Source organism: Amblyomma americanum, chromosome 2 (assembly GCF_052857255.1).
Source record: "Amblyomma americanum isolate KBUSLIRL-KWMA chromosome 2, ASM5285725v1, whole genome shotgun sequence".
NCBI classification, from domain to species: Eukaryota; Metazoa; Arthropoda; class Arachnida; order Ixodida; family Ixodidae; genus Amblyomma; species Amblyomma americanum.
Window position 1 is genome coordinate 66,129,999 of NC_135498.1, and position 16,508 is coordinate 66,146,506.

The 16,508-nt window shown below is 44.1% G+C and overlaps 2 long non-coding RNA genes across 2 annotated transcripts; both read right to left on the reverse strand.

Annotated features, from left to right (window-relative positions):
* Window positions 1–3,958: 3,958 nt before the first annotated feature.
* Window positions 3,959–6,856, reverse strand: LOC144118650 (uncharacterized). The gene is made up of 3 exons (XR_013312090.1): window positions 6,699–6,856; window positions 4,263–4,377; window positions 3,959–4,020 (listed from the first exon to the last, which is right to left on the reverse strand). It is a non-coding gene; the product is annotated as an uncharacterized LOC144118650 (long non-coding RNA).
* A 6-nt stretch (window positions 6,857–6,862) lies between these two features.
* LOC144118651 (uncharacterized) lies at window positions 6,863–11,286 on the reverse strand. The gene is made up of 3 exons (XR_013312091.1): window positions 11,148–11,286; window positions 10,670–10,740; window positions 6,863–7,109 (listed from the first exon to the last, which is right to left on the reverse strand). It is a non-coding gene; the product is annotated as an uncharacterized LOC144118651 (long non-coding RNA).
* Window positions 11,287–16,508: the final 5,222 nt, after the last annotated feature.

Consider the following 16,508-nt stretch of genomic DNA (forward strand, 5'->3'; position numbering starts at 1 on the left):
ATTAGCAGAAGCACAGCACTAAGGTACTCACCAGTTACCTGAAGCACTGTACGCAAGTTCTCGTGCCATCATGAATACAGCACACTGTCCACGTCTTCATAATGCCATGTCACTCCAGCACTTCGGTAGCAAATTTTTCCTTTAAAAAAAAGTAGTTTTGTTTATGTTAGACTGGTCATATTTAATTTTACTATATACTATGTACTTCTCATTGTACTGCCCCAGACTAAAAAATACCAATGATCACGCTTTGAATTATGTCATATGTGATCACCAAATTATGTGATCACCAATATGTTCTTAGAAATTCTGATTGAAATAAATCTGACAATATATTTCAGAAAATGTGGCACAAGGAAGAAGGACGCTAGCTAGATAACCTGGACGAATGTTTTCAGTTGCATGCAGCCACCGGCACCATTGCACACAAAATGTACAATAAAGTGGGTTTTACCTTTCCGAATAGAATTTAATGCTGCAAACATTTAAGTAAAAAATTTCAACCTGCCATTCCGCATAAAGGAAAGAAAATTCCTCTCATTTTTTCACAAGCCTCTGCAAGTACACAATTCAGTGAATCTACTCTACAAGTACTTGAATCTATCAGCACAAGACAGGGACGAGAAAAGAAACAAAACAGGCACTGACTCGCAACTAAAGTTTATTGAAGTGAACAGAGTATATACAGAAAAGCCACACGCCACAAACTACACACTTACACATAAGCCACATCACAACATAAGTAAAAGATTGCCCTTAACATTCCTCTCATCTAGACAGTCCAACCCGCTGCATGTTAACGCTATGGGCAGCACACTCACACATTCGTCACCGAGTCATAAGATGTGTCTAGCCTCGATAATTTTCTGGTTAATCTGCTGTGAACGTAGTGCCAAAATGCGTGTTGCCGAAAGGAATGGCTAGCAGCCTTCACATCCCTTGTAATATGCAGATAAGTTACAACCCCTACCAATATCCAAATACCTCTCATGCTCCTGTAGTCTTACATTGATACACATTCCAGTTTCACCAACATAAACCCAACCACATGATAATGGTATGCAATGCATGCAATGGTTGCAAGGCACATATATGTTGCCATGTTTCACTCGACACATGTGCTTTTCCCTAACGAAATTCACAAAATTATTAACAATTTTACAGATTGTAGACAACTTATTAGGGGCCGAACACACCATTTTTACGTCATACCTTCTGGCCCCAGTTTTCAAATTTTGCAACAATCTGCAACAACACAGTCAGTCTTTTGGCATCTCACTGGCTGGCCCCAGCCTGATCATGCCAGTCCCTGCGAAGGGGTTTCAGCTTTTAACATGCTAAAGGGAAGAATGGCGCAGCATCAAGTAACGAGGACAACAGGAGAGCACACCCACACACAAGTGCCAATCCTGGAGCAGATACAAAATCCAAGAGCGCGTGCTTGACATTCAGCGTTGACAGTCAAGGAAACGAGGAAACACGGATTTGAACGCTAAAGATTGAACGAGCCCGATCCTTGGCTGCCAACGCTGAATGTCAAGTACACGCTCTTAGATTCTGCATCCGCTCCAAGGATGGCACTTGTGCGTGGGTGTGCTCTCCTGTTGTCCTCGTTACTTGATGCTGCGCCATTCTTATCTTTAGCATGTCAGACCAACTTGCCCAATCTTATATGCTCAGCTTTAACAATTTATCGCACGCTTCTGCAATGGCATGGTTGGGAAATCATGCTTTCATTAGCCTTAAAATCTTCTCTTGGAAACCAGTTGTCACGCTGTAAAAGCATGGCTTCACCAATACCGAGCCTAGACTTGACGACGCAATGCTATCTTTCACTAGCTTAGAATCGTTCGACCAACAGTCAAGTAGCTGCTTAACACTCCTGGGTGAATATCGCTAGCACACATGGCGTGTGCATAACATCAAGGTAAGGTTCAGAAACCGCAGCTCATTTTGTTGGGACATTTTCTCCAAGGTAAACTTAAGACAAAGGCCTTGCTCCTTGAACAAGTTCACAATATGTACAGGTCCCACACTATCACAACCTTTGTAAAAGACCAGAAAATCATAGACGTAGCGAAAGATTTCCCCCAGCCCATGCAATTTCTTGGCAATCATTCCTTCCACCCTGCTTAAGAGAATATTGCTTAGCACAGGGGCAACCTTCGAATCGATACACTTAGCAGACTTTTGAACATATGCCGCACTGCCATACTCCACAAACATGCTCTTCACTTCAAATAAAAGGAGGCAAGTGCCAAAAAAGACATGTTACACACCCATTCCTAAACACGAGCTCATCGTTGTGCTCCGATATACACATTCATAAGCTTTTCACAAGATCTTCATACGGGATAGAATAAAATAGTTCTACATCGACACTAATCACAAGACAATCCGCTGGATTGTCATTCTTAAGATACTCAACCACACTGCGAATTGAGTACAAGAAATGGATCTTCAAGATGCAAAGTAGACAGATGCTTTTGCAAATAACCAGAGATAATTTTGCATGAATCCTTTTCTGAAATTTATCTGAAGAGCATGTTATTGAATAGCATTTATTGGAAGAGCATGTTTGTAGAGTAGTGCAGTGCGGTATGTGTTCTAAAGTCTCGAATATGTAGTGGTTCAAAGGTTGACCTTGTGCTAAGAAATATTTTCTTGAGTAGGGTGGATAGAATAATTGTCTAGAATGTGCATGGGCTGGGGGAAAAATCTTTTGCTATGTCGATGATTTTCTGGTCTTTTATAAAGGTTGTGATAGTTCGGGACCTGTACATCTTCTCAAGTTGTTTAAGGAGCAAGGCCTTTATCTCAGGTTTACCTTGGAGCAAATGTCCCAAGAAAAAGAGCTGTGGTTTCTGGACCTTACCTTGATGTTCAGCACACTTCATGTGTGCTGGCGAGTGTTAAGCTGCTACCTGGCTACATATCGACCATTCCAAGCTAGTGAAAGATAGCATTGCACTTTCTAGCGCGGGCTCAGAATTGATGAAATTATGCTTTCACATCATGACGACTAGTTTCCAAGAGCAGATTTTAAGGTTAACGAACGCAGGATTTCCAAACCTTGTTACTGCAAGAGCATATGATAAATTGTTAAAGAAGCTGAGACAGTTTTGCGGCGACCGGCACAATCTGGCTGGGGCCAGCCAGCGAGATGCCAAAAGACCAGTTGTGTTACCGTATGTACATAAATTGTCGCAAAATTTGAAAAATGTGGCCAGAAGGTATGATGTAAAAGTGGCTTTCTCGGCCCCTAATACGTTGTCTAAAGCATGTAAAATTTTAAGAATAATTCTGTGAATGTGGCTCGAGAAAAGTACACGTGTAGAGTGAAATGTATATGTACCTTGTAAAATGGATGTGGTATCAAATATTATTATCTTGTAGTCTGGTTTACGTAGGTGCAACTGGAAGGTGTATGAATGTAAGACTACAGGAACACAAGAGGGTAGGGGCTTGGCTAGGTGGTTGGGGTAACTCTGCTGTACACTGCACGGGATGTGAAGTCTGCTACCCTTTCCTTTTGGCAACACGCATTTTGGCAGTAAATTCAGAGAGATTAAATGGGAGATTATCAAGGCTAGACACATCTTATGACTCCGTGAAGAATGTGTGTTTTCTCTATCGTGTTAACACACAATGAGTTGGACTACCTCGATCAGGGAAATGTTGAGGGCGATTTTTGACTCATGTTGTCCTGTATGCTTATCTGTAACTACATGGTTTATGGTATTGCTTGGCTCTTTATATATTCCCTGTTCACGCCAATAAACTATAGTCGCGAGTCAGCACCTGTCTTGTCTCCTTTCTCATCCCTGTCTTTCGCGCTGGTGGATTCACCGCAATGGCTCACCTCTGCAGAAATCAAGACATGACATTTTCCTCTTCACACTCATGGTTCAGCGCATAATACGGCAAAGGCTTTTCAATTCCAAGGAAAGTTCATCATGGCTCCATTGAACACTGCCTCCTGCTTACAAGACACAGAGCAGCAATCATTGTAGATTCTACCTGTGACACAAAGAGCAAAGTTTTAGTTTGAGTGGACTAAACTAGGAAAGCAGCACAATATATCTATAGCCAAATAACTGAACTGAAAGAAATAGAGGGTAGTGTAATAGTGAACACACTGGTATATTGCAAGTGAGATATATGCTTAATATATAACAATATCCAACACTGCTACCATTGCCTTAGCCAACTACTTCATAAATAACAATAAATGCAGTATCACAAAAATACTGATAACGTACTATGTGCTAATAGTAGCAGTGCAGGTTCCATGAACAAAAAAGGGCCCAGTGCTGACTGTCGTTCCCACAGCAGCCTTGTGACCAATGGCCGGTGTAAAGGAAAGAGGAGGAATGACTGAAAAGAAAAAGAGCCAGGGGGAAGGAAAATAGGTATAGAAGGGCTTAGGATATCATAGGCAAATAAGGTTGTTTAGACAGTGAGCACAAAATAAACATTACCACACAAGTAAAGACATACAAGACCAAACATATATATCATTATGCAGAGTGGCAAACTTGATGCCATTTAGCCCAAAATATGTTTTCAATAAAGTGATTATAATTATTAATAGAACAACTGACCGAGTGAAACCATAACAGGGATGAACAAGGAAGTTGTTAATATTCTGGCAGAAATTAATAGAAGAAAATGGATCTGGCCAGGACATACAATGCAGAGAATGAATCACCAATGGTATCTTAGGGCAACATAATGAATTTGATGGATTTTAATGGCACAAGGGCATCTGTGGCCAAAGAGTGCCTTAGCACAAGTTAATTTCGTCTACTCAAGGTGAAATCAGAGACCCATTTCCCAAGCATTTCATTCCAGATAAGCTGAGCACCACGCCAGGAAACAGCCTGTGCATTGTATCCCAACAAAATGAATTTCACCCTAAGGAAAATATAGCAGGAGATAGCTGATTATAAGCTCACTAGATAAGATTAGGTGATTTCTGATAGTGTGGCATGTAGCTGGTGCAAGACACAGATAATTAAACTGGAAAAGGCCATTGTCCTGAGGTGAATGTAAACTAAGCAATGAGGATAATGAAATTCGCTACACTAGAGCTGTTAAGAATCAGCTCAAGTTCCATGCTTCAAGATGATGCAAGTTTGCTCAGTGAAAAAAAATCATAAGTTCACCCAAGAATTGGTATCTTGGCGGTATCAGGCTGCAGGTGCAGATGAATTAATCCTGCCTCAGTGAAGAGCTACATAGAGCACAAAACATTTTAGGCCAGTCCTACACTGACAGCTGTTAATAACTATTTTAAAACTGTTTTTCATTGCACAAACAATAATACCAAGTTTGTGTTGGTCATGTGATTATGTTACTGAGGCTCTCCTAAAAATTCTAGCCAGAGCTAAAATACAAGCTGTCTCAACTAAGTTTTTATATCAACAATGAGAACATAAACACATGCAGATTATTCAAGTAGAAGTATTATTCTTCATGACGTGCCCTACAAATTTTAAATTATACTGAAAAGTAATAGAGTGGAGTGCTTGTGCCAAAAATACTAAACCTCAACAACAAAGAGAACACAAGATAAAGGCAACAACATATTGCCCAAAATTTAAATGTTTGACAGAACAAATTTGAAAAGAAAACCTCTCCACAACTGGAACAAAACAGCGTGATACCGAGTACACATTTGAAAATTGTTTCATCCAAATCCCCAGTCTGGTGCTCCAGCACTCTTCAGCCAGCATGTCATGAAATGTACCATAGTTCTGGTAGCTGTAAAGAGTATACAGCTGATCCGGCATTTTGATATGTGAACAGTAACCCTCAATGACCACCAGGCTGAATACTTTCAAGAGGCTGTTCTAGTAACAAGACTGCAGTGAAACACTTAGCAAGTTATGCGGGCGTAATAATGCAAACCGTTAATCTGAGAGTTCGCTACCACGCAACTCTGTAGTAACTCCTAAAGTGTTGCAATCGAATGAAAAAAAGGACTGCCTATTATATAAACAAAAGTCAAGAGGCTGCAATGCAAGGCCATGACAGAAGTGCTGCAATACAGCAATAGTGATACAATGTACACTTTAAGCAACACAATGAAACATGATCTTTTATCCTCAATTATCAAAATTTAAATATTTGTTTTCCTTGCTCTCTTGCAAAATTAAGTTTAGATCGTGAAAGCGCTCGAAAAGACAAGGATACAGAAAGAATTTCCACACAGTGCGCTTACTTCCAGTGTCTTTTTGAGCACATCCACTATCTAAACATGGTATCCCAACTAGTTTAAACGCTGTCGTTATTCCAAAATTAAGCCTTTCACAAAGTGGGAGCCCCTTTCCCCATACAAGGTGCACCATAACTAATCCAACACTTTTTTCATGATATGTTTTCTCTGAGAATAAACACTGTTTGAAGATTTTGCAATAGTACTTGTCTTTTCGATTCTACGAATGTATCATGCAAGTGTTCAATGAAATGACCATCTGCCTATCTTGATCATTGCTCAAAATCAGGGTATAATGCACCATGAAGGGCAGGCTCTGCTTGATTTTTATGTTTTCCTAACGAAGCATGTATGTGCAACCCTTCTGCTGGCTTGTATGCAGCAGGTTTGTCTAGCTAGGCGAACTGTGGTTTTGCTATAAAGATGAAATGGTACTTTGGAAGTGAATGGTTTTCTAAAATGCATTTAACATACATACCGGGGCTTTAACAGCGCCTGGTGTAAGCAACATCAGTGGGGGGACCGCAGGAGTGGCCTAGTGGTCCGAGCATCTGCCTCGCAAGCGGTAGGTGTGGAGTTCGATCCCCAGTGCCATCGGGTAACCAGCGGTGATACAATGGGTCGTTTCAATGGCCAGTTTAAACTTGAAATAACCATGCTGCAATATATACAAAAAATGATTTGTGTGCTCTCTCTTACATGACATAGTTAATCATATCATAGTGTTGGTAGTACACAAAATGCATGTGTGGAACATATACATGCACTGTTTTTGTTCACATCTTACCTGCTATGTGCTGTTATGGCATGTGCTGGGAAATGAACAGATAGTGAGCAATGTTGTGTTGCAGCCTTTCTTCTGGTGGAATTTGAATCATGTGAGGTGCAGCTGAAAGAAATTGTTTCATACTTAAGTGTATTTTATGTAACACAACAAAAAGTGCACAGCCCCATCATGAGTTGTGGTTTAAACTAACAGCGAGCTTTTTACTACTCTATTTAACATATGATGCAAGTCAGTGATGCTGGAGGCACAAAACTAAATACTGTGAGGTAACAAGAGCTAATATGGACAATCATGCCTTTAAGAGATATTGTCAATATATATTTTCCTGAATGAACTAAAGTTATCCTTAGAAGCATTCAGAGGAAGATAATTTTGCTAAATGCCTTTTGCCAGAATAGGCCTTTTATGAACCAGTTGCAAATGAAAAGAATAACTTTATGACCATGCTATGCATGCTCTAATGCCAAAGTAGTTGCATACAAGCAGTATACTATGCCCCTAGTTTTATGGTGGGCCTGTACTGCACAATTTTCATGCAAGGTAGTGGAAAGTATGTGCCATGAAACAGACCTCTGCTTGCTGAAACTGGCAAATAAGTACTGGGTTTTTAAGGCAGGAAAGAAGTTACATAGTTCCTTCTGCAGGTTTTGAACTTCAGGTTAGTTATTTGAAAAATATCAATCCCTGAACTGCAATGATTGAAGTTTTTAGCAAATAACATTTCCATTGTAAGAGTGGAAACGCTCTTTTATTTGAGGGACGACTTTTCAAAAGCCTGCGTTTCATGGTGGCTGTCAAGTAGCCCTGATAAAGAGAAACCAGTCACGACGCACAACCAAGCCCCCGTAGCACATTTTCAACTATACCCTCATGATATAGCTTTAAAGTAAGTGTTAAGCAATACAAATACAAATCCCTTGATTTCCTTCATGATTTATCACTGGTGTATACATACAAAGATAACCGTACAAGATGTGGAGTGCATGGTACAGAGAGAGTAGGCAGATGGTTTCTTGACACTCAAAAAGTGAACAAGGGAAGGAAAAATCTCAGGGTGCTTGCCGTTTCGACAAGACAACTTGTTTTCGTCTGGGGTCAACATATACAGAGGAAACTTAGAATCAAGTACAGGGTTGTCCACTCTTAGTGCGAACACGCGAGCACATGGCTGTGCTCTTTGGGCCACTGTGTCTGACATTGCCACACATCGAAGTGTAACATGACACGAAGCACCACATCCAGGTGCATCTCCTCTTGCGCCATTTTGCAGCGATGAGTGGCTGCGCCGCACACAGTGGACCTCTAAAGAGTGCGGCCATGCGCTCACATGTTTGCACTAAATGTGGCCAGCTCTGTACATTCCGGAATTGGCATAATTATTTTAAAAGGCCTTGCACATGGTCAGAGGTTTCCCAACCCACATTTTCCCCCTCCTTTCCTGCTTTCTTTAATTTATCGTTATACTTTAACCTTACGCCCTGCACCTCCTGAGATCACTTCTCGGAACCTTGGCTGCCATACTCCTCCCCCTCCCCCTTCTTTTTGCCTTTTCTCCGAACCTGCCCTCATTTTCTCTTTTTACTTCAAATTATTTTGCCCCCCCCACCCCCCCTGGTATTTTATTCTGCCATGCTGCTTAATTCCTTTATCCTAGTTTTTCAGGGAAAGGCAGCCAGCCATACCAAGCCACCTGTTGCGGCTGGACATAAAGCCATTCAAGCCCACTATCCACACTCCATACCCCGAGATTCGTTTCTACTGAATTGGGCTTTTTTGTTTTCACAGTTTTGCAGGTCAACCGGTTAATCTTCTTTAGCAGCTATCATGCCTGGTCAAGGTTCATGCTCCCCATCGTAACGCCCTTCCCATATCGCACCCTCGTCCCACACAACAGGCCTTTCGCCTCGAAGTGAAAACCTTATTTAAACCCCACCAATGATGAACACTTTGCCAGACAAAGACAAGTCCTCTTGTCGAAACGTCGGCAAGCACCCTGAGGCTTTTCCCTTCCTTATTCAGTTTGTGAGATACCAGGGACAGGTGTTCAAGCAGCCATACCACACTAATACCCCTGTCACACGGGCACCGCAAAGGCCTTTGAGAATCATATCCAAAGGCGTAAGGAGTGCAGCTACCCGGTACAAATGTTGCGCCTTTGTCGCTAAGGGCCTTGGAGGCGAAGGCGCTCAACCGAGACCTTCGGAGCCCGAAGACGCGGCATTCGAGAAGCTGTGATCGCAGTACCATCCAAAGTCAAAAAGTAAAAGCAATAAAAAAAATACATAAGCTAATAATGTTTGAAAACATTTTTTTCAAATACGAAAGGTGTGTCTGGCTTTGGTTTTTGTACGGGTGTTTATGTTTTATGTTCAAATTTCAAGACAGTGAAAGTGTTGCGGCAACACCGAGCGCCCATTGAGGCCAAGGCAATACACGTACAAAACCTGCTCCTGCTGATGAGAGCAGCTGTTGCAGTACTTTTAAGGAAGCAATCAGAATAAAAAATTGTCAAAGCTCAACGAATGAACAGAATACACCACTTTAATTTTAGAACACTCACTTCAGCCACCTCGAGTATAGCAGCGGGTGCTAAGCCTGAACGACTTTCACCTTTGGGCTGCACCGTGTAGCTGCATCGCTGCTCCTTTAAGCTTTCGCTCCTTTGGTGAAAAATGGTGCCTTTGCTGGAAAGGCCTTCGAGGAATGCCATGTGACAGGGGTATAAAGCACATTTTTTACTGACACGAAAGACTCAGTGCCTTTAGTTCTGACAACATTCTGAATCATGCTTTGGTGGCTTAGCATATCAGAATACTGGACATGACAAAATCAGCTAATTAGTGAGGGCTATTATTTGCTATAGGTAAAATTATAACATTCTCCTAAAATAATGAAAAGAAACCACCAGCACTGACATCAATGTAGAATTTGGCTGTAACATACTGACATGACAATCTAGTTAAACGTAAATTCTCTTTTCGCAGTTCAAAACTGCATGCATTATTTCTAGAAAGCGCGAAAACAGAAGCTCATACATAGTGCCAAAGAAAAGAGTGCATAATAGTACCACTTATGAGGTGTTTATCGGCAACTGCAATGAGCAAGCCTATGTTAGTGGCAATCCAGAGTTATTATGTGTCTTACGAGCGCATGCACTTGGGAGGTGATAGCAGCTGTGGACGCAGCTGTCCATCGCAGTTTTAAGTCTGTCGAGATAACACATGGGGTAAGGTATTCCCTGCTTTGCTGCCGAAGGCAAAACCGTCAGCGAGTGGAGTTGCCTTGCTATTCACTGTCAATATCTACTGCTCAATGTAAAGGAAACTAGGGCATAAAACATACAGCATTTCATATTATCCTTTGGCCAAATGCAGTGAGAATGAAGCAGACTAGAGACTTGTCTTATGACGTTTGCACTCTTTACTTTGCACCAGAGGAAAATAAATTTATGTACAGTTGACCTACTGCTTGCCACAGTCCTAGAAGAAATGAATCCAGGTCTCAGAAATTCTACCGAGTGAATACTGATGCTGCATGTGCATTTCTCTGAACTGTTCTGAAATATGCAGAAGTTACCAATTTTTTTACTACCTGATTACATACTGTAATTTTTGCAAGGAATATGAGGTTAACGGACTGGGAAAAAATGTCAGGAATGGTACCTTTGGTACTGGGCACTTGGACAAACAAATGACCCACTGGGCGTCCCCAGGAGCTCTGCTACCAGGCACCCCTGGTAACAGTAGTCAATTTTCCAGATCCAAAGGAGCCATGCGAATGATTGCCGAAAAGTCAAGTTTAAGGACAGCAGATGCATGAACACAAAACAGTTTTCCAACTTTGTTTCAGTGTGATAAATGGTTTCAAATGTCTAGACTATATCTGGTAGTACACAAATTATCAGAACCCCATCTCCCGCTCAGAATCATCTCAAAACACATTCGACAAGCAGTACCAACATGGACAGTTCGTGCTTAATTGAATCCAAAAGTTTACGCTGATCGACCAATATTACTCTAAATAGAGACAGAAAGCGCATGCACGTTGTACTGATGTTATCGTGAACATAACATGCGACGAGACGCAGGGTTACAATACAAACAAAAAACCGCTTTCAAAATTTGAGAACAAAAGGCTCACCTTCTCACAAGTTCGCCAAACCGGAGACGTTGCCGAGTGGCTGCCGCCAAAGTCACTCGCAATGCACAGAAACAATAAAAATGCAGTGCCGCTGACTTTCCTTGAGCAATTCCAGTCGACTGAACTTCCAACTGTTCGCACCGTCTACCTCTGCAAGCATGTCTAAAAGTTAGCGGCGCAGCCGCGCCATTTGCAATTTACGGAGAAACACGGGAAATTCATAGCGCCATTCGCGTATTCGCGTTCATGCTCACGTCGCTGATGTCGCAAAGGCGCACAACGGGAAAAACATATAAGATGTATTTAATTTTACGGTAGCTTTTTTAGCTGACAACCTGAATCATTTGATATATTGTTTTTTTCTTTTCGTTGCATGAACGTTATTACCACCAGCGGCAGCGCAGCTTGGCCATGGCTAGCCATGGCGAAGTCGAAGCGCAAGCCGAGCCCGCAGTCGGAAACAAGGCGGATTTATACATCTACCTTGGTCGGAAACATGTGCGCAGTTAGCGCAGTGTGGAGTTGAATGAACAGGCGCTATGGAATGGGTTTTTGTTCTTCCGTGTTCGCTGCGTGCGTCCTGCGCGTTGCGTGTCTTTAGTATGTGTGTGTGTATGTGTGTGGCCGGAACGCTGCATTGGAGTGTACATACAACAACTCGCTGTCCCGTGCGGCATCGGTGCGTAGTAAAACGATCATGCAGAATGTGCGTTACAATGCCAGTGGCCCTGCACGAAAGAGGAGACTTGAAGCCAACGGAAAAGCTGCTCTCCCTCGTGGGACTGCAAGAATCTGGCGAGTAACAGTCGACGCGCGTTTCGGTGGATGATTCCGTTTACCACGCCAAAAAATTCAGCACTGGCCAACAGCAATGATGAACTGCTGCTGCATCATCACCTGTGTGATGTTTGTGACAAGCTTGTTGGATGTGAACGTGGCCATGAATGGTATTCGCCGAGCAGTGGCCCTCAGGGCGTGGCACCAGTGGATACCTGAAGACGATTACTGTTAGCCCGCGCCCTGGCGCCTCGCATTCAACCGAATGCTTTGGCGTTAATTATCTATATCTGAATTTCACACGTAGTTGGACTCGCAAATATTACAGCGTACAAACGTACCGTCGGAAGAGCACCCTTTTTCATTTTTTTAGGGAGGGGGTAGGGGAATTACCGTCTGCTCAAATTTAATGTCACTAATATTTTGAGCTTATTTTCTAAACAGGTGCCGTGGTGGCACTGTAAGCAATGCATTTACTGGGCAGAAGTTTATTTTATGTTGTGCTGGCACAAGGTTAATGATTGTCATTGTACTGTGGTGCCATGTTCAAACAAAACACATAATTGTACACTCTCTTTGAAGAATGTCTAATGAGGTAATAAATTACTGAGCAGCGAGTATGCACTGTGGTAAATGCGACGAGCGTTACTGAATTACTTCACACTTGTCATGTTCTGTTGTCGTTAGTGATTACGTATGCCTTGGTGTCTGCTGCTTTCCAGTGTTGGGGTCGAGAGGCATGTCGAGCTCCACTTATCAGCTTTTTTTCCTTCCACTCTCTACTGGCCAACGTGGTAAAATAAACTCAACATAATGCGTGATTGCTCAGACCTAGATTAGACTACCATTTCACTTATTTACTCTCAGGGCCAATTGATATCGAAGAAAGGAGAGCAACTAACATAAATACATGTGTAGGCAGATTAATTAAAATGATTATACACAGCAGACTTGAAGGCATTGGATGCAGTGGTGGACATGACGAAGGCAGAGATGTGACAGCTGGAAACGTAGAAAAGTGGAGATCTGCGTGAGTTTGTACGCGACTTAAGGTGAACGCTAGCAAAAAATTAAGAAGGCGCAGAAGACTGAGGCCAGAGTTAAAACTGTAGTTTAACAGAGGAAAGCATCTCCCAGCAAGCCAAAATGTCCACATGCAAGCAGTTGTGTGTACACAGAACATAGAAAATGAAACTCTTTTTTGGACAGAAGGAAAGCTAAGGCACATTGCTTATTGTGATGTTGCTTAAAAAGTTGGTGTCTAGTTGTTGCCCTTCATATCTGGTCCTTCCACACCCAGCAACTGAAATGCCATCAAAAAGGAGCATCTCCAATCACTCTAATTACATGGGAGGTACACATCGCCAGATGTCAGAGGCTTGGCGTCTCATCTTGCAGACTAGCTAGTTTGGCAGATTTAAACTTTACCGTATGTAAAAGGCATGCGGTAGCCTTGAAGGGGAGTATTTCATAAGTGTTACAGCATATTGTACAGTGCTGGCATGCTTCATTATTTACATCACAGTAATATGCTAGCACAGGCTGGAAAGTTTCTAAGTGAACAGAAAAAAACAATGTTCATGCCATATGTTAGCCACATTCTTAGTATTGTATAAAAAGTGCAAATAAGGAATTCCTCATTTTTTGTCAGTTTTTTCTTTCTGTGCATTGATTTTTTGCAAGTTAGCAAGGTTCTACAGTCTTGTGTGCCTATCAGCTGGCCCCTTGTTTGTCAAAGGTACCGAGTACACAATGGGTCGTGTCAGTGCAAGCTAAGTAAACGATGGATAGAAAATTCGTGCTTTCAGAGTATTTCCAGAAAAAACTGCTATTATTTCCTACTCAGGATGGGGGAACAGCATCGATGGTGCACATCCTCCTTGTCACTGCAGCAATTATGGCTGCTCGCTGCTTTTTGGTGGCGTTTCATTTATCTGCAGGAAGAGCAGGCATGAATGGGCGGCAATAGGTACCTACTAAATTAAACATTGCATTGAGCAATATGTTGTTGTGTCAGTGCTTTTGTTATCCATGAAGGAGTTGGTGTTTTTGATTAATGGTTGTGTAGCAAAGATGTAACTGCTACATTGCACTGCATTCACAGATTTGTTTGCCCATGCTTTTGGTTTACTCAGTTGTTTATTTCCTTACCAAATGGCAGATGGAAATTCGGCTTTCAAATTGTGCACTTTCATCATGTTTGCAATGTACTTTCAGCTGGTGTTCAGTTTCACTTTGGAGAAGTTGTCCAACCATTGTCTGTGTCTAAATGTTTTCTAACAGTTGACCTCATTACGCAGCATTTCTCACAGGAAGCAAATGTTGCAGTAACATTTTTATTAAATGTTAGTCTATCATGTGGCTAGCAATGTAGCGAAAAATATTTTCATCAAGTCAGCTTTTAACATTATAGCAAATTCAGGCCTTTGTTATTTAACGTTGCTCACAATTTGTACCAATCACTCAACCTTGAAGCAATGTAATGCGTTATCACCCTTCCTCGGCTCTTCATTGTGTTAATCACATTAGACATGCTCACGGTCGTTCGCCATGCTAGTTTGCGGACATTGTTGGCTAAGAGTAAACCAGACAAATAAAAAATCGGATGTCATGTGATGCCTATAGTCCGCGGGCCAGCAGTTCATCGTGTAAAAGTGGCGTCACATCATAAGCATCTTCTGTTTTTGCTGCCTTTAAGCAAGTTATTAGTGCATTTGGTGCACCACATAGTCGATGGGGTCAACCGTCCTGTCGTGTTAAGTTTTGATCCCTTAAATTGAATGTTTAGTATTTTTCCCTGCAACGACTACAGAGGAACACGGACGTTTCCTTCAATACTGGACTGAATAAACGGTCATTCCCTACGTTTTATTGAAAGCAGAAGTGGTTCAGTATTTAAAACGTACGTAGTCTACGTTATAGGTACGGAATTTTTTTACAGTGAATGCGCTGCAGCGCTGCCACCGCCGCTCGGCGCCCGCGGACCGGACGGGGTGACATACCAGATGCTGCGAAACCTGGATGCGCAGCAACGACAGATCCTCCTGCGGCAGATCAACCTGGTGTGGGAACGCGGGGAGCTACCGGAGGATTGGCGAACCGCGGTCGTTTGTCCCATCCGAAAGGCAGGGCGCCCACCTACGGAGCTGAGCGGATACCGGCTAGTGGCATTAACATCGGCGGCAGGTTATCTCATGGAGCATATGGCGTTGCAGCGTCTGAACGAGCGGGCTGCGGAGGCTGATTTGTTTGACGAGCGGCAGACGGGATTCCGTGGGATGCGGTGCACGGCTGATTCTATATCGGACGTTGTTACAGCGCTGGAGCATGCCAGGGCGGCAGGCCAGGTTGCGCTGCTGCTACTACTAGACGTCTCGGGAGCTTTTGACAACGTTCACCGCGCACAAATTCTCGCGGTGCTTGAGGGGGCTGGTGTGAGCGGGCGCCTTTTGCGATACGTTCATGGCTTCCTGAGCGGGCGCACCATGCGCGTACGAGTAGGGGGTAAGCTCTCCAAGCCTCGCCCGTTGGACATGAGCGTGCCGCAGGGCTCTGTCCTATCACCATTTCTGTTTAATGTGGCCATGTCGGTGGTGCCGGCCTCCCTCCCCACGAGCGGCCGACACCATGTGTACATGTCCATATATGCAGACGACATAGCTCTGTGGTGCCAGGGACCACAGGGCGAGGCGTTCCGCGTGCGGGGGTGCCTTCAGGGAGCCCTGACCGCAATCGATGCCAGCTTGCGCGGCCTTGGTCTGTCGCTGAGCGAGGACAAATCGGTGGCCATGGCCTGCGTTTCGCGCTCGCGCGCGCACCTTGCGCCACTGTCACTGGACGGGACTCCGATTCCTTGTCGTAAATCGGTGCGGTACCTTGGCCTGGACATCGACTGGCGCCTTTCCTTCCGCCCCGCGGCGACCAAGGCCTGTCTGCAGATGAATAGGATCACCGCCGCCGTGCACATGCTCACCGCTCGAGGCCAGGGCATCTCCCAGCAAGCCGCGCTGCGGCTATACAGTGCCACAGCTTTGGGGGCGGTGCTCTATGCGCTGCCGCTCGTCACGGTGCGCAAGCCGTGCTGGAAGAAACTCGAGCTTCAGCACCGCAAGTCCCTGCGCGTGTGCCTAGGCCTGCCCAAAAACTCGCAGTGCGCCGCAACGTTGGCCGAGGCAGCAGCATGGCCACTTGAGCTCCAAGCAGCGCGCAGGGCATTGAATCACATCGACCGGCTTCACCGCGCACCGGGCGGCGGCTCGCTGCTGCAGCGTATGCGCTCGCACCCGCGCTCACGAATGGGTGCGGCGCTGCTCGAGTATGAGCAATTTACACAAGGCCAACCCCCCACCGGCTCCTGCGCGCCCTGGCCTGCTGCCTCGGAGGTACAGCAAGAGATCGTCGGCATTGCGGGAAAACGGAGCACACCCCATTGTGCTGTGCAGCAGCTGGCCAGAGCCGTCATACACGAGGAGGTCTAGGACCATCTCCTCGTGTACACCGACCGCTCAGTGGCCCGCGACAGCTGCTCCCTTGCTGCGGCGGCCACCATCCCCGCCCTGCGACTGCACAGCCAGCAACACGCAG